This window comes from Lathyrus oleraceus, chromosome 3, assembly GCF_024323335.1.
Source record: "Lathyrus oleraceus cultivar Zhongwan6 chromosome 3, CAAS_Psat_ZW6_1.0, whole genome shotgun sequence".
Lineage (NCBI taxonomy): Eukaryota > Viridiplantae > Streptophyta > Magnoliopsida > Fabales > Fabaceae > Lathyrus > Lathyrus oleraceus.
The window spans coordinates 475852628-475878153 of record NC_066581.1 but is presented as its reverse complement, the minus strand read 5'-3'; the positions used below and the strand labels follow the sequence as shown (position 1 = coordinate 475878153).

The 25526-nt window shown below is 37.5% G+C and overlaps 1 non-coding gene across 1 annotated transcript; it reads left to right on the top strand.

Moving 5' to 3' along the window:
- The first annotated feature begins 9878 nt into the window (after window positions 1-9878).
- Window positions 9879-9985, top strand: LOC127133059 (small nucleolar RNA R71). Its single transcript, XR_007807053.1, has one exon. It is a non-coding gene; the product is annotated as a small nucleolar RNA R71 (small nucleolar RNA).
- The last annotated feature ends 15541 nt before the right edge of the window (window positions 9986-25526 follow it).

Genomic DNA, 25526 nt, shown 5'->3' with positions numbered 1-25526 from the left:
TCCCGAAAGAATCATTACTGATAATGGTTCTAATCTCAACAACAAAATGATGAAGGAGTTGTGTCAGAACTTCAACATTCAGCATCACAATTCTTCCCCTTACCGCCCTAAGATGAACGGCGCTGTTGAGGCGGCAAATAAGAACATAAAGAAGATTGTGCAGAAGATGGTCGTTACGTACAGAGATTGGCATGAGATGCTACCCTTCGCCTTGCATGGGTACCGCACTTCAGTACGTACATCGACAGGGGCAACCCCTTACTCCCTTGTGTATGGTATGGAAGCGGTCCTACCTGTTGAAGTGGAGATTCCTTCTCTAAGAGTCCTGTTGGATGTCAAGTTAGATGAAGCTGAATGGATTCGGACAAGGTTCAATGAGTTGAGTCTTATCGAAGAGAAGCGAATGGCAGCCATTTGTCATGGGCAGTTGTATCAGAGTCGGATGAAGAGAGCTTTTGATCAGAAGGTGCGTCCTCGTTGTTTCCAAGTCGGAGATTTAGTGTTGAAAAGGATCCTTCCTCCTCAGACAGATCACAGGGGCAAGTGGACTCCTAACTATGATGGACCGTATATTGTCACCAAGGTTTTTGATGGTGGGGCCTTAATGCTTGCAACTATGGAGGGTGAAGACTTCGCTTCCCCTGTGAACTCAGACGCAGTTAAAAAATACTTCGCATAAAATAGACCCGCTGGACAGTAAAAAGAATAGTCCAGGCAAAAATGGGCATCCCGACGAACCAAGAAAATGGAAAGGTTCGGGCAAAAATTAGGGATCAAAAAATAAAAAAAGATTGTACACCCGGTAAGTTGAAAACCTGAAAAGGCAACTTAGGCAAAAATGGGTATCCCGGTGGATCGAAAACCCGAAAAGGGCGATCCAGGCAAAAGTTAGGGATTAAGCGAATGACTGCGTTCTGAGTAGCTCTGAATCTCATCTCGTGCCAATGACTGGAAATTTTTGAAGGATAGGAAACAGTCCAATCACTCTTTCAGAAAGCTGATCATCTGGAGGATCTTGAAGACGGGCAAGTCATAGCAGAATTGGAACCCAATAGAAATCCACTTCACATTGCCATTAGATTAATTTTTGTTTTATCTATTGTGCGATTACCTCTTTCCAGGGATTGCTTCTTAATGTAAATGCCTATTCAGAGGCCATTCAATCAATAAAATCATGTTATTCAGTATATCTCTGTTTTCGTTTTCATTTTACTGTTTTGTTTGCGAAAATGACGTCCGAATTTTTGATAAACATTGCATCATGACACATAAGGGCTTTACAGGTACATGCTCAATAAACATTTAAAATTGCTGTAAATTTTGAGTGCCTTGGATCGTCTATTCAGAACAGATACCCTCGGGGCATTTCTTTAAAATCCCCTTGTAGATGATCGTGAATATCTTCCCCAGAAGTCACCAACAGACTTCGGTGTCTTATCCCTGTAGAGCTAATTAGAGCGTTGGATTCTTCAATCCCCAGCAGGTTTTCACCACTGTACTTCCCCAAGCGTTTGTTTCAGAATATACACTCCCCAGTAGAGTTGACAGTGCCAGATTGTATACCCCCATCGGAGTTGACAGTGCCAGACTGTATCTTCCCAGCAGAAGTGGCTGTTCCTGAGAGTTCGAGGCCAGATCGATAATCCCAATGCCAGGTCCATGGTTTCTTTTCTTGAAGCAGAACCTCGGTACCGTATCAGTGTTTGCTCCCCCTGCTGAGTCATCTCTCGCAAATCGTGGTTGCCAGAACCATTGTAGCTTTCCTCAGCAGCAGGCTTCCAATGCCATTCCTTCCCCGATCAGAGTCTCGGTATGGCCAGAACACCGCATGGCTAGTCGTCTCCCCACAGAATTCTTTGCGCTGTGCATCTCCAACAGCCTTGCCAGGGTCCAGAAGATGGTGATCATTTCCCCAGCAGATCCCCTTGCCTCGGCTTGGCATTCTACCCAGCATTTCGCATCCCTGCATGTAGAATCATATTGCATTGCATCCTTCCAAATCGCGTAGCATTTCCATTTTCATGGAGCATTACGCCATTGAAAAATTCAAACATATGCATGTAAACATAAAACATTCTCGGTATCCCAAGTGATAAGCTAGAAGTTGTTTCCAGTACTCAGACTGAAGATTGTTCATGACTTAACTTTGTGTCATTGGCCCAGGCGCCGCCTCTATTATCATTCCCTATTTCTGCCGATGCTGACAGGCATGAAGTTTTCCGGTATCCAGACCGAAGTGGCGTTCAGGCCAGTTTCCGGTATCCAGACCGAAGTGGCGTTCAGGCCAGTTTTCCGGTATCCAGACCGAAGTGGTGTTCAGGCCAGTTTTCCGGTATCCAGACCGAAGTGGCGTTCAGGCCAGTTTTCCGGTATCCAGACCGAAGTGGCGTTCAGGCCAGTTTTCCGGTATCCAGACCGAAGTGGCGTTCAGGCTAGTTTTCCGGTATCCAGACCGAAGTGGCATTCAGGCCAGTTTTCCGATATTCAGATCGAAGTCCTTTCCAGTATTCAGACTGATGAGCGGCATTCCGGCCATGGTTATTTCTGTGTTACCATTTATTTTGGTATGCAAGTTAACATTCTTTATTCAGACTGACTCTCACCGTACCAGACGGATTCTTCTTTCAAGACCACCTCTTTGCCGATTCTGACAGACATTGTTACTTCATTTCACTTCAGTGCAAATTTTTGGGCTTTTATTGTATTCAATCCCTTGATACCTCGAAAGCACGAAAGCAGCTGTCATCTTCCTTCCGGGTCTCCAGTTGATTGAATAGGGGCAGCTGTAATACCCCAAAATTTACCCTTCATTTTTTCCAAAAAAAAAAAAAAAAAAAAAAAAATTAAATAAATAATTAAAATATAACAAATTATTTTGGACTTGGGTCTCCCTCATTCCAAGCCCACAAGTCCACGAAAATCAGCTATAAATATAAGAGTTTCAGTAGGGTTTCAGACACTTGGAAATTCCCTGAGAAATAGACTTGGAGTTCACGTGGAGTTTCAAACCTAGGAACTACTCTGCAGCAACCTTCGGGCAGCCCTGAGAAGTTCATTCCGCCTCACGCAAACCCTAAACGTTGCTTCGCCAATCCGGCCTTGTCTTCCAATTTTAACAGGTCTCTCATCAGCTTGGGAGAATCTCAGGGTCGCTTATCCTTTAATTGCTGTAACTTCGGATCTTGATCCGTGTGGTATTTTACTTCTTCCCTTTTATTTCTACTGTTTCTTAGCTGGAAGACCTCGATAGGAGGCAATGTTTGAGCACCTTGGTGGCATTTTTTCTATTTCAAGATATATGTTTTGTGTGATGTGATTGTTTCCCCATAGGATGCGAGGCTTCGCATAGTCTCCCGTTTGCATGCCAATTTAGGTAGCACTGTTCCTCCGCCTAGGACTTCCTTTTTGCATGCGCGTTCCTACAACGCAAACAAAACCTAAAACCCAAAGCAACACGTTTACTCCTTCTACTACAGGCGAGTAAGTCTCCAAAGGTCGAGCATCCGGTAGATTGCGTAGTAACGTTGTTCACCCCGTAACATAATCCATAACCCCGTAGTTAGTCGAACTACGGCTTGCTCTGATTCTCATTCCAGATGAGATACGTAGGCATAAGACGCGATGTCTTAGCGAGCACAATTACCTCCAACCCATAGGTCAGCCGAGCTACGAAGACTCTGATTCTCATATTCAGATGAGATACGTATGCAGTGGATGCGACATCCGCGCGAGTCATTTCTCTTAACCTTTTTAGTAAATAGCACATTAGGCAAAACCACACCCTTTAAACAGAAACCGCATAAGTGGATCCCGTAGAGTACTACGGGTGCGTAGGGGTGCTAATACCTTCCCTTCGCATAACCGACTCCCGAACCCAAGATTTGGTTGCGAGACCTTGTCTTTTTCTTTCCTATTTTCAGGTTTACTTCGAGCGTTTCCTTTCCCTCCTTTGGGATAAATAACGCACGGTGGCGACTCTCCTGTCTTTTTTCTTCGCCGGTTGTTTTTTTTTTTCGCACTGTATTTTTTCAGGTTGCGACACTACCAACCACTACATTTTTATTATTTTTAGAGATGGATAACGCACCCCACTTATTCCCTCGATTATATGAAAAATTGGGGAATTATATTCAATCTTACTACCTCGGTTTAATAAAATAATTGAGAATAAAACATTGCTATTTTTTTCTTCTACATTTTCGTTTTAACCAGATTACATGACATATTTTGCCCCTTTTTGAAACAGAAATACTGTGTCCATTTCTGAAGTAGAAATATTGTTACCAAAAACATTTATTGTTTATATCAATTGTATAACCAAAATGGCGCACACCTTATACTTTTACTATAAAATTAAGAAAATGATTAACCAACAAAAGAAAAAAGCAAAATGAAAAGTTTTGAACAACCATCCAAAAGTTTTCTTCGATGAATTTTGTAACTAGTCGTTAAACACTATAATTTGAACCATATTTGAAACAAATTATGATAATCAATAACAACATTAAATCTTTAAACTATTGATCTCAACAACAACAACATTCAAACTTAAATATCAACAACATGGATCAATAACTACAGATATTATAAATAATTTATAATCATATATGAAAGTCACAAATAATAGCACTTACTTTAGAGGTTTTTAATTTTCTGACTTTTACCATGTAAGATATGGTATCCTTCGACATATCTACATGTTTGAAAACAATAAATATTAGTAAAATGAATACAAATGTTGAATAAATATATATATATTACTAAGTCATATAAAATATTTACTTACTAGTTTTTCCATATCCACTCTTGATGATCACAACGAATAACATGTACATCATCTTAATCATTTTCTATAGATGAGAGATGTACATGTGTTGCGAAAGAAGGAGTCTCAAAATTTAAATATTTATTTTCATCACTATCAGTAATATGTTTTTCTTGTAGAACAATTGACCATCTAGTGTTACAAGAATTAATGATATAAAAAACTTATACATTTTACTTGGGATGGCATGATAAATGGTTTGTTTCTATACGTTGCTTTTTGAATATCAACATGTATGAATCCTAAATCATTGATTTCTACACCAGTGTTACTTTCAATCCACTTGCACTAAAATAAAGGAACTTAAAAATAATATAATCAATCTCCAAAATCTTCTCAATGACCCCAAAGTACGCTCTAGATGTCAGTACAATATTGTTATCTTTGAAACTAGAGAAATACATGGATTTAACTTCAAGCATAACCTCACTATTTTGCATGGTACTACAATCATCCTTTAATTTTTTTGTGTAGAATGAAAGTTTAGTAATGTCATATGTACTCCAAATTATTATATTAAACTTAGATATATATGACATCCATTTAATTGTCTCAGATGCACTTCTATCTTTATAAACTCATTCATTAAACCAATTTATGAAAGTTTTATTATGCTCTATCAACATCAATTTTTCACTCATTTGGAGAATTTTTTTCTTGATAAGACTTTTGTGAACGGACAAGTAAGGTTGAACTTCATCAACATTATTCAATATACACAAATGTGCTTGAAGAATTACATTTCACTTCATTGTCTTAACATTTAAACCTTGAGTACCCTCGATATCTTCCATCGTGACGAGAATTAGGGATTTCTATAGAGTTTACTTCTGACAAATAGTTTCTACAAAACTCAATAGCTTTTCTTGTGAAGTTTCCATTAAACGATCGAAGATTCCAACAGTGGTGATTCTTCGTATGCCCTTTAAAGATCTTCTTGTATCGCACTACTGGATGCATCCATCTTAAATAAACTAGACCGCACAATATAATATCCCTAACTAGATGAACAATTAAGTGAACCATAATTTCAAAAAATGATAGAGAGAAATACATCTCTAATTGGTACAAGATAATTGTTGTCTCATGTTCCAACTCATCTAAATTTTCAGGATCAATGAATTTACTACATATAGAATTGAAGAATAAGAAAAAATTAGTTATAGTTACCCTTACACTTTTTGGTAAAATGTCACGGATAGCCACTGGTAGAGTTGTTGCATCGATACATGGAAATCATTATATTTTAAGTCAATTGATTTGATATCTTTCCTTGACACAAGTTTCTTCACATTTGATGAGTACCCTTGGGGAAATTCGACACCCTACAAACAATCGCAAAAACTTTTTTTCTTTTTAAGACAGAGTGTGACATGCTGGATGTAAATATATTATATTTCCTATTTCTTTTGGGGGAAACTCTTGTCATATACCCATCATCACCATATCTAGACGAGATTTCTTATTATGTTTTGTCTTGCCTTTAATGTTACGAGTAAAGGTGTGAAAAACACACGAAAGGGGGGGGGGGGGGGGTGAATTGAGTTTTAAAAACAAAATATTTTTACCAACTCAGAAACACCACTCAAATATTAATAACAAAGAGATAAAAACGCAAGTATTTTTATTCTGGTTCGCTTCAAACTCAAAGCTACTCCAGTCCACCCGCCAATGTGATTTCGCCTTATACATAAGGACTTAATCCACTATAATCAACTGATAACAATAGTCACAATGAATAACCTTCTTTTTTTTCTCAAGGATCCGACTATATCATAGTCTTCTTAAGAACTCACATAGAACAACTTTCTTTATCTTCTTAAGAATCTGACCATACCTTAGTCTCCTTAAGGAATCAAACAAACAGTTTGAATAATATTTTGTGTGTTATAATTTTCTTCTATACAAGAAGATTTTATACAAATGATAAACAAATAATTAAAGAAAAACTGTGTATAAAAATGATAGCTTTTCATAAACAAATAGACTTTGCCAAGTTTTGCAATACTTCAGCATTCTTTTTTTCTTCAAGTCTCCATGTCCTACTTATATAACATGAGGAAAATATCGTTTGAAGGCAAAATGGGGAAACCAAATAGAGCGGTTGTTCACTGTTGGATGGTGAAAGGAGTGATACTGTATAATATCATTCGCCCACAAATTCAGTGACATGTATGATGTATAGTACTGTCCTTGCCCACGAAATCAGGTAGTGGTATTTGATTTGTACTATGTACTATTTGATCACGTATCCATTTGATCTTATCTTCAAGTTCATTGGCTTCTGATGAAAGTTTTCGGAGGTTGAAGGTTTTCGATTACTTCTATTTTGGCTTTGTCTACTTCAATTCCTCTATTTGATATGATGTGTCCTAAAACAATTCCTTCTTGTACCATAAAGTGACATTTTTCCCAATTAAGTACTAGGTTTACTTTTACACATCGTTCTAGAACTCTTTCTAGGTTTTCAAGACATTCTTCAAAACTTTGCCCGCATACGCAAAAGTCATCCATAAAGACTTCCATGATGTTTTCGAGAAAATCGGCGAATATTGCCATCATGCACCTTTGGAAAGTTGTAGGAGCATTGCACAAGCCAAACGGCATTCGTCGATAAGCGAAGGTACCAAAAGGACATGTGAACGTTGTCTTTTCTTGGTCATCAGGATGAATTGGTATTTGAAAAAAACCTGAGTAACCGTCCAGATAGCAGAAATGAGAATGCTTGGCTAGTCGTTCTAACATCTGGTCTTTGAATAGTAAAGGAAAACGATCTTTTCGGGTTGCTTTGTTTAGCTTTCTATAATCAATGCACATTCTCCATCCCGATTCAATTCGTTTGGTTATAGTTTCTCCTTTTTCATTTTCGATCACTGTTATACCTCCTTTCTTTGGTACTACGTGTACAGGACTAACCCATTTGCTATCGGATATAGGATATATGATACCTGCCTCTAATAACTTCGTTACTTCCTTCTTCACTACCTCACTCATGATCGGGTTTAGTCTCCTCTGATGTTCCCTAGAAGTCTTACAGTCTTCTTCTAGCATGATGCGGTGCATACAAATAAAAGGACTTATCCTTTTAAGATCAGTGATGTTGTATCCTAGTGCGGTTGGATATTTTCTTAAGATATGTAGGAGTTTTTCAGTTTCAATTTTTCCTAGGTCTGCATTGACTATTACTGGTCGTTCAAGTTCTAAGTCTAGGAATTCATATCTCAGATTTTTAGGAAGTGTTTTCAGGTCGAGGGTTGGTTTCTTAAGGCATTGCGTAGGATCTGATGTTATTGCTAAACACTGGTTCAGTCTGTCTTCTTCACGATAGTCGCACAAATCTTCATTTTCTAATTCTGTTTCTTTTATGCATTCATCGATGATATCCATGAAGTAACATGTGTCTTCTATTGCAGGTGCTTTCAAAAATTTGGAAAGAATAAACTCAATTTTCTCTTCTCCTACTTCGAAAGTGAGTCGTCCTCGTTTTACGTCTATGATAGCACCGGCAGTTGCTAAGAAGGGTCTTCCCAATATAATGGGGGTAACTTCATCTTCTCTTATGTCCATAATTATAAAATCAGTGGGAATGTAGAATTGACCTATGCGCACGGGAATGTTTTCAAGAATTCCTACGGGATATCTAACGGAACGATCTGCTAATTGCACAGACATTTTAGTTGGTCTTAATTCTCCCATTTCAAGTTTCTTGCATATGGACAAGGGCATAACACTGATACCGGCTCCTAAATCGCATAAAGCTTTATCTATGACAAATTTTCCTATATGACAGGGTATAGAAAAACTACCAGGATCTTTAAGTTTAGGAGGCATATTCTGGATTATTGCGCTACACTCAGCAGTGAGTGTAACGGATTTGCTATCTTCAAGTTTCCTTTTATTAGATAAAATTTCTTTTAAGAACTTAGCATATGAGGGCATCTGTGTAATAGCTTATGTAAAAGGAATTGTGACGTTTAATTGTTTCAGCAGGTCAACAAATTTTTTAAATTGGCCCGCGTCTTTGGTTTTAATTAGCCTTTGAGGATAAGGGATAGGTGGTTTGTAAGGCGGTGGAGGTACATAAGGTTCTTTTTTTTCTATGATTTCCTTATTACACTCTTCCTTTTCCTTAGGTTTACCTTCTTCCTCAGTTGACTTTTTAGAGTTTTGGTTCTCAATCCTTGGGTCAGATGGTCCTTCTACCTCTGTACCACTTCGTAATATAATTGCATGAGCGTGGCCTTTCGGATTAGGTTGGGGCTGTCCAGGAAATGTACCAGTTGGGGCAGCAGTAGGCGCTTGTTGTTGAGCTACTTGCGAGATTTGTGTTTCCAGCATTTTGTTATGGGTAGCCAGGGCATCTACTTGACTTGCTAGTTGTTTAATCTGTTCGCTAGTGTGTACATTCTGGTTTAAGAACTCTTTATTGGTTTGCTGTTGAGAAGCTATGAAGTTCTCCATCATGATTTCCAAGTTGGACTTCCTAGGAACGTTATTGTTAGGTGTAGATGGGGTCGGCTTTTGATATCCAGGAGGTATAGCTGGAGCTTGACTGGGAGCTTGACCTGGTGCGTATAAAGCGTTGTTACTTTTATATGAAAAATTAGGATGGTTCTTCCAGTTTGAGTTATAGGTATGCGAGTAAGGATTTCCTTGAGCATAGTTCACCTGCTCTGTTTGAATTCCTGTTAGGAGTTGACAATCTGTAGGGGTGTGACCTTGAATTCCACAGACTTCGCAATTTTGAGTTACGGCAACCACGGTGGCTGGAGGTGATACATTTAAACTTTCAATTTTCTGGGCAAGAGCATCCACTTTTGCATTAACATGATCAAGGCTACTTATCTCGTACATGCCACCTTTCGTTTGAGGTTTTTCTACCATTGTTCGGTCGCTTCCCCACGGATAATGATTTTGGGCCATGCTCTCGATAAGTTCATAAGCGTCGGTGTAAGGTTTATCCATAAGCGCACCACCGGCGGCGGCGTCTATTGTTAGCCTTGTGTTGTACAAGAGACCATTGTAGAAGGTGTGAATTAGTAACCAGTCCTCTAAACCATGGTGTGGGCAAAGTCTCATCATGTCCTTGTATCTTTCCCATGCTTCGAAAAGAGATTCGTTATCCTTTTGCTTAAATCCATTTATCTGGGCTCTCAACATAGCTGTTTTGCTTGGAGGAAAATATCGGGCAAGAAAGACTTTCTTCAACTCATTCCATGTGGTGACTGAGTTGGAAGGAAGAGACTGAAGCCATCTTCTAGCTTTATCTCTTAACGAGAAAGGAAAGAGACGAAGTCGAATTGCCTTTGAAGTGACACCATTAGCTTTAACAGTGTCAGCATATTGGACAAATACGGATAAATGAAGGTTTGGATCCTCGGTAGGATTTCCAGAAAATTGATTCTATTGCACTGCTTGCAACAGCGAAGGTTTAAGTTCGAAGTTGTTCGCTTCGATTGCGGGTGGAGCAATGCTCGAATGCGGCTCATCCTGCGATGGAGCAGCGTAATCTCGAAGAGCACGAGCTGGTTCGGCCATCGCTGGTATCGTTAAAGGAAGGAGATTTTTGAGATCAGGAATTTCGATTGGAGGAAGATTGTTCGTAGCACGATACTCCCGAATTCGTCGTAATAATCAGAGATATCGTTCAACGTCGTTGATTCGTAAGTAGTACGGCTCGCCTTGTGAGCGAGTGTGTGGCATACAAATCAACGAAAAAGGAAAAAAATTGCCTTAGTCTCTACAGCGTAACAGAAGAGTTAGGGTATCGACTAAATAAAACTCCCCGGCAACGGCGCCAAAAACTTGATCGCGACTTTGTGAGTCTATCGGGGTACTAACTGCAAGTGCACAGTCTAATCACGTAGTTTTAAAAGATATCGATCCAACAGGGACTTAATGAATCGATCTACCATTTTTCTAGGGTTACTGCGTAAAGCTAAGGCGGATGATACTTTAATGACTAGGGGGAAAAGTAAAACTAAATTTGGATCTAGATAAAATATCAAATAAGATGGATATCAGTATGTAGTTCGTCGTAATTAGGGAATCAAATCTTCGTTGGTCTTTTTCTTAATTTTAAAATAGGTCTTTTCAGTAGACACTATTAATTAAAAGTCTTTTCCTCAAACTCTCACTCTGTTGAATTAGACTATGACTTTATATTGTAACGTACGCTCTCACTATTTCGTTAAATCTAAAATCACTTTTGAAAATAATAGAATCTATAGAAACTCCTTTTGAGAAAATACTAACCGTTTAAACACCCTCGTCTCAAACTCTCGCTCTGTTGACTTAGATTATATGATTAAACTTAAATGCTTAACTCTCGTCCTCACATTTAACTTTTAAAAATAATTTTTGAAAATGATTAGAATTTAATTAACCTTAAAAATTGCTTTCGCCCTGATTTAAAGTTAATGTTCAATTTACACTGTCCAGTTAAAAGCTCAAACCGTCGTTCTATTGATTTTAACTTCTTTATGTCTTTTACTCTCGTACAAAAACCTTGGTATTAACTTTGTAAATTGAGACCAGAAAAAGAGTGACTATATTTTGAAATACATTTAAACCAACTCAATTTCGATTCCTTTATTCCGCTTACTTTACATACCGATATCTAAATTAATTAGCCAGACATGATAAACATGCATAAACAATAATCGTGCATAAATACGGCCATATCAAACAAACAATATATATAAACAACGGAACAAAGCATCTGTAAATTAAAACAATAAATCAATTAATTAATGAACCTAGAAAAATACTAGAAATCTGGATTTTATCTCCTAGCTTCGATGCTCGAACACTCCACCACAAGCCGGTTGGATTTGTTCTTCACAATTCTCAATCAGATAGGAAAGTAAAAACAAGGAAATAAAATACTATGATCTAACGTAAGGTTAGATCCAATAAAAATTACACAATAGTTTCCGGTGTAGAAACTATCGTGAGAAAATAAATTGTTTGCTTCGGAAATTAAACTAGAAAAGAAAAGAAAATAGGATGCTTGAAAATTTAGAGTGCTGGAAAATTATAATGCTGGAAAGATATTGCTGGAAAAATATTGCTGGAAAAATTGCACGGCGAAGAGAGAGCTTCAATTGGCTTTTGTGAGGTCTATTTATATTCACCTCTCCAAATAACCGCTTCCTCGAAAGTGTCTTCAATATGGTTCAAAGCGTCAACGAGTGCAGGAGAAAAATTAGGGGAAAACGTCCACTCCGTTACGCACGTAAAGCCTAAAATATAGGATGAAATGTGTGACGTCCGTCACACTATGTGTTACGGTCGTAACACTAGGTTTTGGGACGTGACGCTCGGCACGTGCGTGTGGCGGTCGTGACAGCCATTTCCTTTGTTCCAAACGTGGCCTGGGCTTTGGTGCTTCAGCTTGCTGCTTTTCCTAGAAAATCCTCTTTTTGCACCCCTCTTCTTTCTTTTTCACACGTGCTTTAAATAATGATACCTGAAATAAATAATAAGAAAATACTGAGTAATATCGAATAATATAAAATAAATTGAATCAAATAACGATATAATTTAATTAAATCAAGTCTAAAAATGTGATATAGTTTCATGTTATCAGCCGCCAAAAGATCCTCTTTAGATCGTGATACATTTTATAGCTCTTGGATGAATACTCAAGCTACATTGATGACTTTCTTCTAAAATCATCTTCTTCAACTCATCTTTGTCAGGAATACAAATTTTGTCTCTGAACCTCAACACACCTTATTCATCTACTTTAAAATCATTACCATCAGTTTGATTACTTCCAATCATCAAGCCCACCAACTTCACATCCAACTTTTGACTCTCTTTAATATTATTAAGAAAATCATTATTGATCTTCAGCATACCCAACATCACACTTGCAGTGTCAGTTCACAGACCAAACTCACGTCTCTGAGCTGTTCAATCATTTCCAACTCTTTAACCATCATAACAGACATATGCAAATACTTCCAACTTTAAACATCAACCACGACATTCGCCTTAACGGGATGATAATTCAAGCCAAAGTCATAATCCTTTAAGAATTCCAACCATCTCCGCGGTCTCATATTTAATTCCTTTTGATAAAACAAGTATTTCAAAATCTTATGATAAATAAACACTTAAAATATGGAACCATATAGATAATACCTCCAAATTTTCAATACGAACACCACTGCAGCCAACTCCAAATCATGAGTAGGATAGTTTCTCTCATGAATCCTCAATTATCGTGAAGCATAATCCATAACCTTGCCATCTTGCATTAGCACACCACTTAAACCCATCAACGATTCATCGCAATACACCACAAACAATTCATTTGATTCAGGTAAAACCAAAATCGGAGTTGTAGTCAACCTTTTCTTCAGCTCTACGAAACTGTTCTCACAACGAACGTCCCACACAAACAATTTATCTTTGCAGGTCAACTGAGTTAATGAAAATGTCAACTTGGAAAAGCTTTCAATAAACCTGCGGTAATAACAAACCAAGCCCAAAAAGCTTCTAATCTATGTCACCCACTTCAGAGCCTCCCATTGTAACACATCATTTATCCTTGATGGATTCACAACTACACCACCATTAGAATCACATGACCAAGGAAACTCACTTCTCTTAACCATAACTTACACTTGGAAAACTTTGCACACAACTGGTTCCCTTTAAATGTCTGTAATACAATTCTCATATGTTCCACACATACCCTTAGACAACCGTCCTTCTTCTTGACTAACAACATCGGAGCACCCCACGGTGAAACACTCGGACGAACAAACTTCTTCTCAAGCATATCTTCCAGTTTCTTCTTCAATTCACCCAAATCTGAAGTAGACATCCTACAAGGAGTCATCAACACCGAACTAGTACCAGGTACTAAGTTAATAGTAAACTTCACTTCGTGCTCTGACAAAAGATTATTGATATATTCAGGAAACACTTCGGGAAATCACACACCACAGGAATATCACAAACTACTCCCTTTCCTCTAACTTCCAACGAAGCTAACATCATAAACACTTGCGCCTTATCCTTCACGGACTCTCTCACTTGCTTAGCCCATACAAATGTCAACTCTTCACCTCCATCAAACTCAGATTCACGCTCTAGAGGAAAATTCACAAATATCTTTAGGAAAACATAAAAAATCACACACCACTGGCATAACATTAGCCCTCACATTGCTCTCTACTCTGTGAGAAGAAACATCAACAATAACAAATCGTTTTCCCTAAAGACATTCTAACTTGACCGATAAACAGGAATCTCGAATCCATTACATCTTCAGTGTTAAGAACAACACAACTTCGACATCGCCCGAGCTCTTACAATCAACGACATATTGCACCAACTTATCAAAACAATTTGTAAACACTTGATTTAACTCAAATCAATTCATTCCAAGAATAACGTCAACTTGTTCCAACAAAATACAAATTGTACACATCCTCATGGAACACGTCGGGATACTAAACACACCATTGGCTAATATCTAGCCAAAACATCTCCTTCCCCCTCACAAGGAAACGACCAACGAGAACACCTGGCCGTCTCCCCCTCAAGGATCACACCATTTTTCTAACCGACACCATCCTCGAATCTAACCTCTCTTCGAGTTCAGGAAAGACACAACATTCTCAAAATAGTTGAACTAGTCCTCATTTCGCTCTTGCATCCAACAACATGATATTGAAGCTTTATACAGTTGGAACATCCAAGAGAAGTAGACGTTTCTCCCCCACTTGTTTCATTTCCAACCTGCAAATGGAAAACAAAACAAGCATCGACAATGTTCTCACATATGTCGCATACTAGGGAACAAACATAATTAAACAACCTGGCCGGACGAACCGATCTGCTCTGATACTACTATGTAACACCCTAAATTTTTCCCGAGTAAACTTAAAACATTTATCAGAGTAAAATAAAACAACAAATTTAAATTATATCACAAATTAGCATAAAAAAACCATTCATTCTCATCAACTCATATGTACCCCAAACCTCACAACGACAATAACTGCAACAATTGCAACAATTCATCATTCCAATTCTGACCCGAAACCACATTAATTCACACAACTTTTACATGACACAATCCAATCAAATTTCAAAGGTTTAACAACAACATTTTCATCATTCACACAATTCAATCAAATTTCAAGGGTTTAACAGCAACATTTTCATCATTCCCACAATTCAATCAAATTTCATGGGTTTAACAACAACATTTTCATCATTCCCACCATTCAATCAAATTTCATGGGTTTAACAAAAATATTTTCAACATTCACACAATTCAATAAAATTTCATGGGTTTAACAACAACATTTTCATCATTCCCACAATTCAATCAAATTTCATGGGTTTAACAACAACATTTTCATCATTCCCACAATTCAATTAAATTTCATTGGTTTAACAACAACATTTTCATCATTCAAACAATTCAATCAAATTTCATGGGTTTAACATCAACATTTTCATCATTCCCACAATTCAATCAAACTTCATGGGTTTAACAATAACAATTTCATCATTCACATAATTCAATCAAATTTCTTGTGTTTAACAACAACATTTTCATCATTCACACAATTCAATCAAACTTCATGGGTTTAACAACAACATTTTCATCATTCCCACAATTCAATCAAATTTAAAAGGGTTTAACATCAACATTTTCATCATTCACACAATTCAATCAAATATCATGGGTTTAACAACAACATTTTCATCATTCCCCACAATTCAATCAAATTTCATGGGTTTAACAACAACATTTTCACCATTCATACAATTCAATCAAATTTCATGGGTTTAATAACAACATTTTCATCATTCACACAATTCAATCAAATTTCATGTGTTTAACAACAACATTCTCATTATTCCCACATTTTAATCAAATTTCACGGATTTAACAACAACATTTTCATCATTCCCACAATTCAATCATATTTTATGGTTTTAACCGCAACATTTTCATCTTTCCCACAATTCAATGTAGAGAAGAAAACACAAAACCTACATGGCATAATCTACCCACCATCATCATGTTAACCCTTAGATAATTAGAATCTCACCCTTACCTTAGATTTCCTAGCAATAGCTTCTTTAACTTTCAACAATTGTGAATCTCCTCTTAAGCTCTAACCTCTTCTTCTTCTTTCTCTGCTTCTCCTCTTTTTTCCCTAAATGTTACTTAATGAGTTTCTATCCCAATACCCCTTTTATATTTTTATTATAAATCATATTATTTTATTAACTTATTATATTATCTCTATTTCCTTAATAATAATAATAATAATAATAATAATAATAATATGAGATTAATTACTACGCACTCTCGGTGTAAAAAGTTTTACACTGGCGATTCATCACCATCATCCGTTTGTATTACTTTATAGATTCTTGAAATAAAAGTCAAACTTCTTTCAATATTCAACGTCTATTATTAACTGATAGTGTAAAATCCTTTTACACTGTCAGTGTATTTCAATTAAATTCTAATAATAATAATAATAATCCACTCAAATTATATAATTAAATTAATATTCATGTAATATTAATTAATTAAATAAATGATAACTAATATGATTAATTAGTTTTACTCAACATACCACACTTTCTATATTTTTGCTCGTACACTCCCCAATATCTTAATTTTTATAATTCTAAGGCAACTACCCCACACCAAGGGTAACACAACACATCAAAACACCATTCAACACAACACAACCACAACTATCACATAATTAAATTACGAAAAATAATTTAAATAAAATCGGGGCGTTACACAAGATCTTCAGAACTGCTGATGACGCTTGCTCAGAAGTTGCAAAGTCATTCCTTATGACAGAATCTGCTTGCTTCAAATTGCTTCAGTCTTCAGAACCTTGTTGAACTTTGAATAAGGTTAGTCTATGAAAGACTTAAGTTTAATCTTCAAAGCCTGAAGCTTTTGGTTCTAATTCTTCAGATTCATAACAACCCTGTTTCTCTTTAATATTTTTTCTTAGTGATTAACTTGATTTATATCAAGATTAATGTCTTTTTTATCATGCATACAAGAATAATCATTAGTAAACCATATTCTTCTTTAAATACTTTGTTATCATCGTAATCTTTTCGGGACGTGAATAAATCTTGTTCCAATAGATCATATATTCCGCCAATTTAGATTGAAAATTTTAAATTATTTGTATAGCATGACATAATGATATATATCCTATTAAATGACAGTTAAATTATTTTTACACATTCAATGTATCTCCATAAACCATTTTCTTAAATATTAAACTTTAAATTTATTTATAAAATTTCGATTATAAAGTCCATATAATTATCGATTTTTTTTTTTAAATATCCAAAATTTTAAAAAAAATTTCAAAATTAACCATTTTTTCAAAAAAATTACACAAATGGGCAAAATTTGCCCTAATTGTGTACATAGGCGCCACCCTAGTTGGCGCCTACCCTTAATGGGTAGGGCAAGTCGCCACTAGGAGTGGCGCCTATGCCCAATTCCTTTTTTTTTTTTTTTTTTTTTTTTTTTTAAATGTTTTATTAATTTTTTTTTTAATTTTTTTTTTTAAATATTAGATATTTGATAAATATATTTTTTTTATAAATTATATTAATTTATATTAACACTTATATATAAATAAAATTATTACAAGATATATATATATTAATTTATATATATATATTAATTTATATATATATATATATATATATATATATATATATATATATATATATATATATATATATATATATATATATATTAATTTAATTTATAAACAATTAATATTATACACATTTAATTAATATATATAAATATTTATTTACAAGATATATATATATATATATATATATATATATATATATATATATATATATATATATATATATATATATATATATATATATATATATATATATATATATATATATATATATATATATATATAAATTTATATATATATTAATTTAATTTATAAGTAAATAATATTATTTATAAATTTTTGGGAGAATTAGGGTTATTCATGTTAAGGTTAATCTATCAATTATAATTAGGGTTTATTGATCGGTTATAATCCGAGTTTGGTAGTTATGACCTAATTGAAACCCTAATTAATCAAGTGCGACACTAATTAGGGTTAGGTAGACTGGTGTACAACCCAGATCTTTTCCTATAAATAAAGTGTTATTTCCTTGCATTTTCTTCACCACTGTTTCCTATCACTTTCTGTATCAAGTTGAGTTCATGGCATCCCCAAGACCGTCGTCATGGCAGCGAACATCATCAAGGCGCCCGGATCCTGAACCAGTAATCTTAAAAAGGGATGGGCATGTTATTTTCTCGCCTTTGAAACCCCCAATGGAGATGAAATTTTGGAACATCCGTTCGTTGGACCAGCTAAAAAGGTCCTTGATGTCTTGGTTAGAGGGAGATTACGAACCTGGTGAAGTCATCAGAAGGATTCAGAGGCTTAGAACAAGGGTCTCATTTGAAACTGGAGAAACGATACGTTGGTGGGTTGAAGTTGAAAGCGACATTGATTGCATCCAAATGATGCATGGATCAGACGACATAGTGTTAACTGTTGTAATTTCTTAGATTTTAATGGTTGTTTGTCATGTTGTTGTTGTATTTGTTATTGTTCTAGTACTTGTTCTTGTTTTAGTACTTGTTTTTGTTCCAGTATTTGTTTTTGTTTTAGTAATTGGTGTTGTAATGTTAGATGTTTGTGTTTGTTGTTCAAGTGTCATCTTCTATTTGGAATAAAAAGTAAACTTTAATTTAAAATGATTTTGGTACACAGATTTATGAAAGTGAAAACTAAGTTGTGGAACTAGATCCACGATATGGACATTTGTTCTTATTATGCCCTAGTTGTCTACATATGCTACACTTCCTCTGCATTTTCTCTGCGACGTCCATTTCAGTTCTAATGCGCCTGCTATTTGGGCGACCACTTTTATTCCGCCGCATCGATTCGTTGTGCCAAACAATTTCCCCGTCATACTCTGGCCAATACGCCTCCAATGCTACCACCGGAAAGGGATTGTCGTATACATTGAGCAATGTTGCAACTTTGTAGATTGGAGACACTAGCGATAATGCATCGAAGTGGCTGTGTGAACACGCTGCAATGACATGGGAACAAGGCATACGATAGGCCTGAAATTGACCACAGTCGCACCAACGGTCTGGTATTAGGACCCTATACTCTTGTCTGGACAGCCCTTGGTTGTGGTCAATTGTTTCCTTGACACTAAAAGTGTGGCCATGGCGGTCGAATTCCGTAACCCGATGGCTGCTGGCTTTGGCAGATTCCTGCCTCATAAACTTCATGCAGGCATCACTATATACTTGACTCGTCTGCAACACTTCATTCCAGCGCCTGCCTCTTGTTACGAACAACGTTGCCATCCGAAAATACGTCGCACTCACCAATGCGGTTACCGGGAGGTTACGTATGCCCTTAAACACGCCGTTCATTGATTCCACAAGATTTGTTGTCATGTGGCCCCACCTCACCCCATCGTCATATGATCTAGTCCACTTCGCTCGGTCGATATTATCGATCCACCTCCCTGCATCAGAATTTGCCAACACTATTTCCCGGCGATAGTATTGGAATCCAGGTTGGTTTAAGGCATACCCCGCGTTTATCAAATGTTGCTTCAAGAAGTTATCCTTGAACTCCCGCATAAAATTTTGAGCAATATGCCTGATGCAGTAGACATGGGTAGACGGGGGGTCATGCCAACCATTTGCTGGATTATTGTATGCACTGTCTATTGAAGCGTGCCTGTCAGAGATCACGCAGATGCCAGCTTGTGGAGTCACGTGCGTTCGAAGATTCTTAAGGAAGAAACTCCAAGCAGCAGCCGTTTCTCCTTCCACCAATGCAAAGGCTATTGGGAAAATATTTGAATTGCCATCTTGTGCGACCGCCATCAGTAACGATCCTTTGTATTTCCCATACAGCCAAGTTCCATCGACTTGAACAAGTGGTTTGCAGAATGTGAACCCGATGATGCAGGGACGGAATGCCCAGAAAAGTCTATGGAAAATTCCATTACCTTCTAGACGAGTTCCGTCAGGGGATTGTGCAGGCAAGGTCTCCATTATAGTAACCGTCCCAGGTGAATACAATCGTAGTGCAGCCAGGTAGCGTGGTAGTTGTTTGTATGATTCCTCCCAGTTACCGTACACCAGTTCAATTGCCTTGGTTTTCGCTAACCAAGCCTTTCTGTATGACGGTGTATATTTGAAAACAGCCACACAATGGGAGATAATTGTTTTGACCTTCAGTGACGGGTCAGCCTCAACTAGAGGTAATATGGAATGGCAGATCATGTCATGGCTAAGTTTGCGATGATCCTGTGCCATGTTGGTGTTGACGCAAATGTGAGCTTGAGATATGGACCCTATCACCCACGCATTATGCTTCTTCTTGTACGATGCCATCAACCTATATCCACACTCCGGATTTTTGCATACAATAAGGTATCTTTCCGGATTTGATTTGATAACATCGTAGTCAACACAATTTTTCAAGTGCCAGTTCTTTATTGCTAACAGACACTCTTCCTTGGTCCGAAATTGGTCACCCTTCTTTAAGTCCTCATCAGACCTCATATATGGGTTGTAGAACATATCTGATGAGGGCTCATCCTCGCCCAAGTTAAGTGTTGTGAAGTGCGCAGGAGGTGAGTAGCGTTGCGCTATAGGTATTTCAGCTTGGTCTTCGTCTTCAGAATGACGGTTCACCAAGTCATCAACCACGTCTTCAGCATCATCAACCACATCATCTTCAACGTGGTGCTCAGCATCTTGTTCGTCATCAATCACAGGATCAATAACCTGTGATTGAATATTCTGAGTTGGTTGAGGTTGTTCCAACACAATGTACAACACTATGTATTCGTAACCAGAGTACTCATGGTTACGAAGCATGTATTGTGTCTCGATGTCATTTTGAATCAATGACTTATAAAACTTGACAGAGTTGTTTTCTGAAAAAAAAGGTTGTTGATAAAAAATTTGGGACACGGGTTGTCTTAGTTTGGACTCAATCTTCCTCTTCAGGTAAGAGAAGTCAGCTCCACTTTTTAGACAAAACTTACGTATGTTGCGATGTTTGCAACTGTTCCTCTGTGTGCTTCGCCCATTGTGAGTAAAGACATATTGTTGGGGAGTTAGTGTAGATGAAAATGGAAGATTTTGTAGAAGATGAAATTGTAACAGAAGTAATGTAGATGAAGTAGTGAGAAATGTAGATGAAGTAGTGAGAATGTTGGTGTGAAAGAATTGGTGAAGGAGTGAATCAATTTATAGGCAAATGGAAGAGTGCATGAAAAATTGTGTTTGCATGGTGTCTCCACCTCATTTGGCGACCATGTACATTATTTAGGAGGGGGCGCCATTCAAATTGGCGACACCCTAGGGCACATGCATGCAAGCCTAGTTCTGAATGCTTGGTTTCAAGGACTGACTAAGGGGGGCGCCATTCAAATTGGCGACCATGTGCAAGTCCTAAAGGTAGGCGCCAATCCAATTGGCGCCACCCTTTGCATGCTCAACACGTGGCATTGCTGTCTCCTGCATGCTGAACAATTCACTTATGGATGGCTTGCATGATTGACACATCATCTCTGACCATCTTAGGTGTCCGACACGTGTCTGTCTTGTCTCCTGTATGCTGATGACTACCTTCTTGATAGCTTGCCTGGCTGACACATCAACTCACACTGTCTTGCAGGATTGACACATCATCTCTGACCGTCTTAGGTGTCCGACACGTGTCTGTCTTGTCTCCTGTATGCTGATGACTACCTACTTGATAGCTTGCATGACAGACACATCAACTCTTGACTACCTAGCATGCTTGACACATCAACTCACACTGTCTTGCATGACAGACACCTCATCTCTGAACTAGCTAGCATGCTTGACACATCAAGTCACACTGTCTTACATGACAGACACATCATCTCTGAAATTACTTGCATGCTTGACACGGTATCTCAGACTAGCTTCAATGTGAGACATTAATACCATCTATTTAAGTGTCTTACTATCACATTCATCTGCACTTGCAAAATACTTTTCATCTCCAAAATACTTTTCATCTTCACTCACTTTCATCTGCACTTGCAAAATACTTTTCATCTCCAAAATGTCATCTTCATCATTATACAGTATCAACGTTCACTGCAACGGTGAAACTTTTGAGTCTGAGCTTCATGGTTTTTGTTTTAGAAACACTGATACCATTAGAGTTTCGATGAAGAGAAATGCAACCTTTTTGCATTTCAAAAAAAGAATACAATCCTTTATACAGGGAGGTATTGTGTCAAGGATGACATATCAGAATCCTATATTTTTTGAGAATGGTCAATGCAAGTTTTTCCCCCTAAAGATACGAGACGATGAAGATGTGCAAAGCATGTTTCTTAGTCATGAACATTCAGGCATGGATTCTATCGAGTTGTACATTACTCTACAACCATGTATACCGTCTCAACAGTCTCAAGTAACATATCAGGATCCAGCTGGTGGAGATGATGCAGATGATGCACAATGCTCAGATGAACTCAACCCAGAAGCAGAAGTAGAGGTCGACGTTGTTGATGAAGAAGAAGAGGAGACTGAGATACAGGTTGATCACATCCTGAATAACGACGATGAAGATGAGGCTCAACCACCACCAATACCTCCTACTCATGTCTATATTCCTCCTCAACATATGACAAATATGGATCTTCACGATGATGAAATGTCCGACAGTGTCTTCTACAATCCGTATCCGAGACCAGTAGGAGAATTAAAGGTGGGAGACATGTTTCGTACCAAAGAGGAATGTGTCTTGGCAATCAAAAAATATCACATGAACAACTTTGTTGACTTTACGGTTAAACGCACTGATTCAAGAAGGTATGTTATTGAATGTTGTAACATGCTATGTAAGTTTCGTTTGGCTGCATCTTACAAGAAGAGAAATGACTCTTGGGAGATCGCTTCAATAGACCCACCACACAGTTGCGTCGCAACAACCGTTGCACAAGATCACCGTCAACTGAGCACAGCATTGATTTGTCGAGACATTCTGCCATTGGTAAACAAAGACCCATCAGTGAAGGTGAGTATAATTATATCACATATCCGAACAACATATAATTATACTCCATCTTACAAGAAAGCATGGATTGCGAGGACAAAGGCTGTTGAGCAGGTTTTCGGCAACTGGGAGGACTCATTCAAAGAATTACCACGATTTTTATGGGCACTAAAAACTTATGTCCCAGGAACCGTGGCAATTCTGGAGACAGTGCCAGCAATGATGCCAGACGGAACCTGTGCTATAGGTAATAGAATATTCCACCGTCTCTTTTGGGCATTTGACCCTTGCATCAAAGGTTTCGCATTCTGCAAACCTCTCCTGCAAATTGATGGCACTTGGTTATACGGAAAATACAAGGGTACGTTGCTCATGGCAGTTGCACAAGACGGTAACAACAATGTATTTCCCGTTGCCTTTGCTCTTGTTGAAGGTGAAACAGCTGCTGGATGGGGTTTCTTTCTTCGACATCTCAGAACGCATGTCGCACCACAAGCCAATCTATGTCTGATTTCTGATAGACATGCTGCCATCGAAAGTGCCTACAACAACCATGAAAACGGATGGCATGATCCTCCTTCTACACATGTCTACTGTATCAGACACATAGCACAAAACTTCATGCGTGCTATAAAAGATAAGAATCTTCGCAAGAAGGTGGTGAATGCTGGGTATGCTTTAACTCAACCGTCTTTTCAATATTATCGTGATGAGATTCGACTGTCTAATGAAGATGCGGGGAGATGGATAAATAACATCCCAGTAGAGCAGTGGACAAGAGCATTTGACGGTGGTTGTCGATGGGGCCACATGACAACAAACATTGTGGAATGCATGAACGGGGTTTTCAAAGGAATTCGAAACCTGCCGATAACCGCCTTGGTAAGATCAACCTATTATAGGTTGGCTTCTATGTTCGCAACCAGAGGCGAAAGATGGAGTGCAGTGTTAATGTCTGGACAAGTATTCAGTGAATGTTGCATGAAGGTCATGAAAGAGGAGAGCATCAAAGCTACGACACACGCTGTAACCGTGTTTGACCGTCATAGACAAAATTTCAGCGTCCAGGAAACAATGGGCAACAGCGAGGGGAGACCAAATTTAGCCTACGCTGTTAGACTAAACACAAGTTGGTGCGATTGTGGAAAATTTCAGGCCTTCCGCATACCTTGCTCCCATGTCATTGCAGCATGCGCTTATACTCGTCAAGACGCTAACACCTATTTATCTGATGTGTACAAGGCCAACACCATCATGAATGTATATAGTCGAGGCTTTTCAGTACTACCCATGGAGGATTACTGGCCTCCATATGAAGGAGATATTGTTTGGCACAATGAAGAGATGCGTAGAAAGAAGAAAGGAAGGCCAAACAGCACACGTATAAGAACAGAGATGGATTCCACAGATAAAATGATAAGATTATGTAGTATCTGTCGTCAACCAGGACACAACAAAAACAACTGTCCCAATCTAGGAGCATCATCTAGATCTTAAGCTTATTGTAATATGATATCTAGATCTTAAGCTATTTGTAACATTGTATCTACATCTTATGCTTTTTGTAACATTGTATTTCTGTAACAATCAATCATTATATATCATTAAGTTCTTGTTACAACGAGTTTCATAACCAACATCAGTACAAAATATCTGAAAACATAATTAATTCTAACTGATTACAACAATCAAATTAATGTCGTCTCGACCGAACATCATTTCCCTAACATCCTTATCAGTCCTCATTCGCACCCAACCAAAGATACTGTCAAGTCTCTCAATACTTCTGATTTTTTCCCCTTCTGGTATCTTCCCGTCTAACCATCGAACCAGCTCCCTCTTCAGTTGATCTAACGTGGTGATGTTCCAAAACAGCATCACCAATTGAGGTTTGTCTCTCGCATAAATCACCTTACCGTATCGGCGACGAACACCAAACATGATAGCCAAATGATTATTTGAGTTGTGGAACAATAGGTCACACAACGCATCTATTTATAATACAAAAAAGGCATTTTATGATGGACTCGGCAATTGAGTTGGCGCCTCCTTTTAAAACATACACATAGGCGCCGATTTGATTGGCTAGGGCACCTACCCTAAGCTAGGGCACCTGCCCTAGCCAATCCAATTGGCGCCTCCATTCAAGTTTTAACAACAGTCGCCATATGAACAACTTTCATGTTCATCAAAAATCCATTTGAAACTTGGAAGCTCATCATTAATTTCAGAACATTATAGGTCATTCTGACAGAAACCCTAATTTTGGGTCAAGTTCGCAGGGACATAACTCACTCATTTTTAATTATTTTGAGGTGGGACCAAGTGCATTGGAAAATTTAAGATGTCTACTTCAAATGTTATGTTGGACAAAAATTCATAACTCTAAAAGAAACACATGAAATAATACAAGACATTATAGGTCAGACAACAGTTGAAAAACTCAGAAGTCCAACTTCAACTGCCCATAACTTTCTCAAAAAAAATCCAAATGTTGCAAAATTTATATCCAAATTCATTGTTTTGAAAAGATCTACAACTTTCATGTTGGAAGTTTTTTC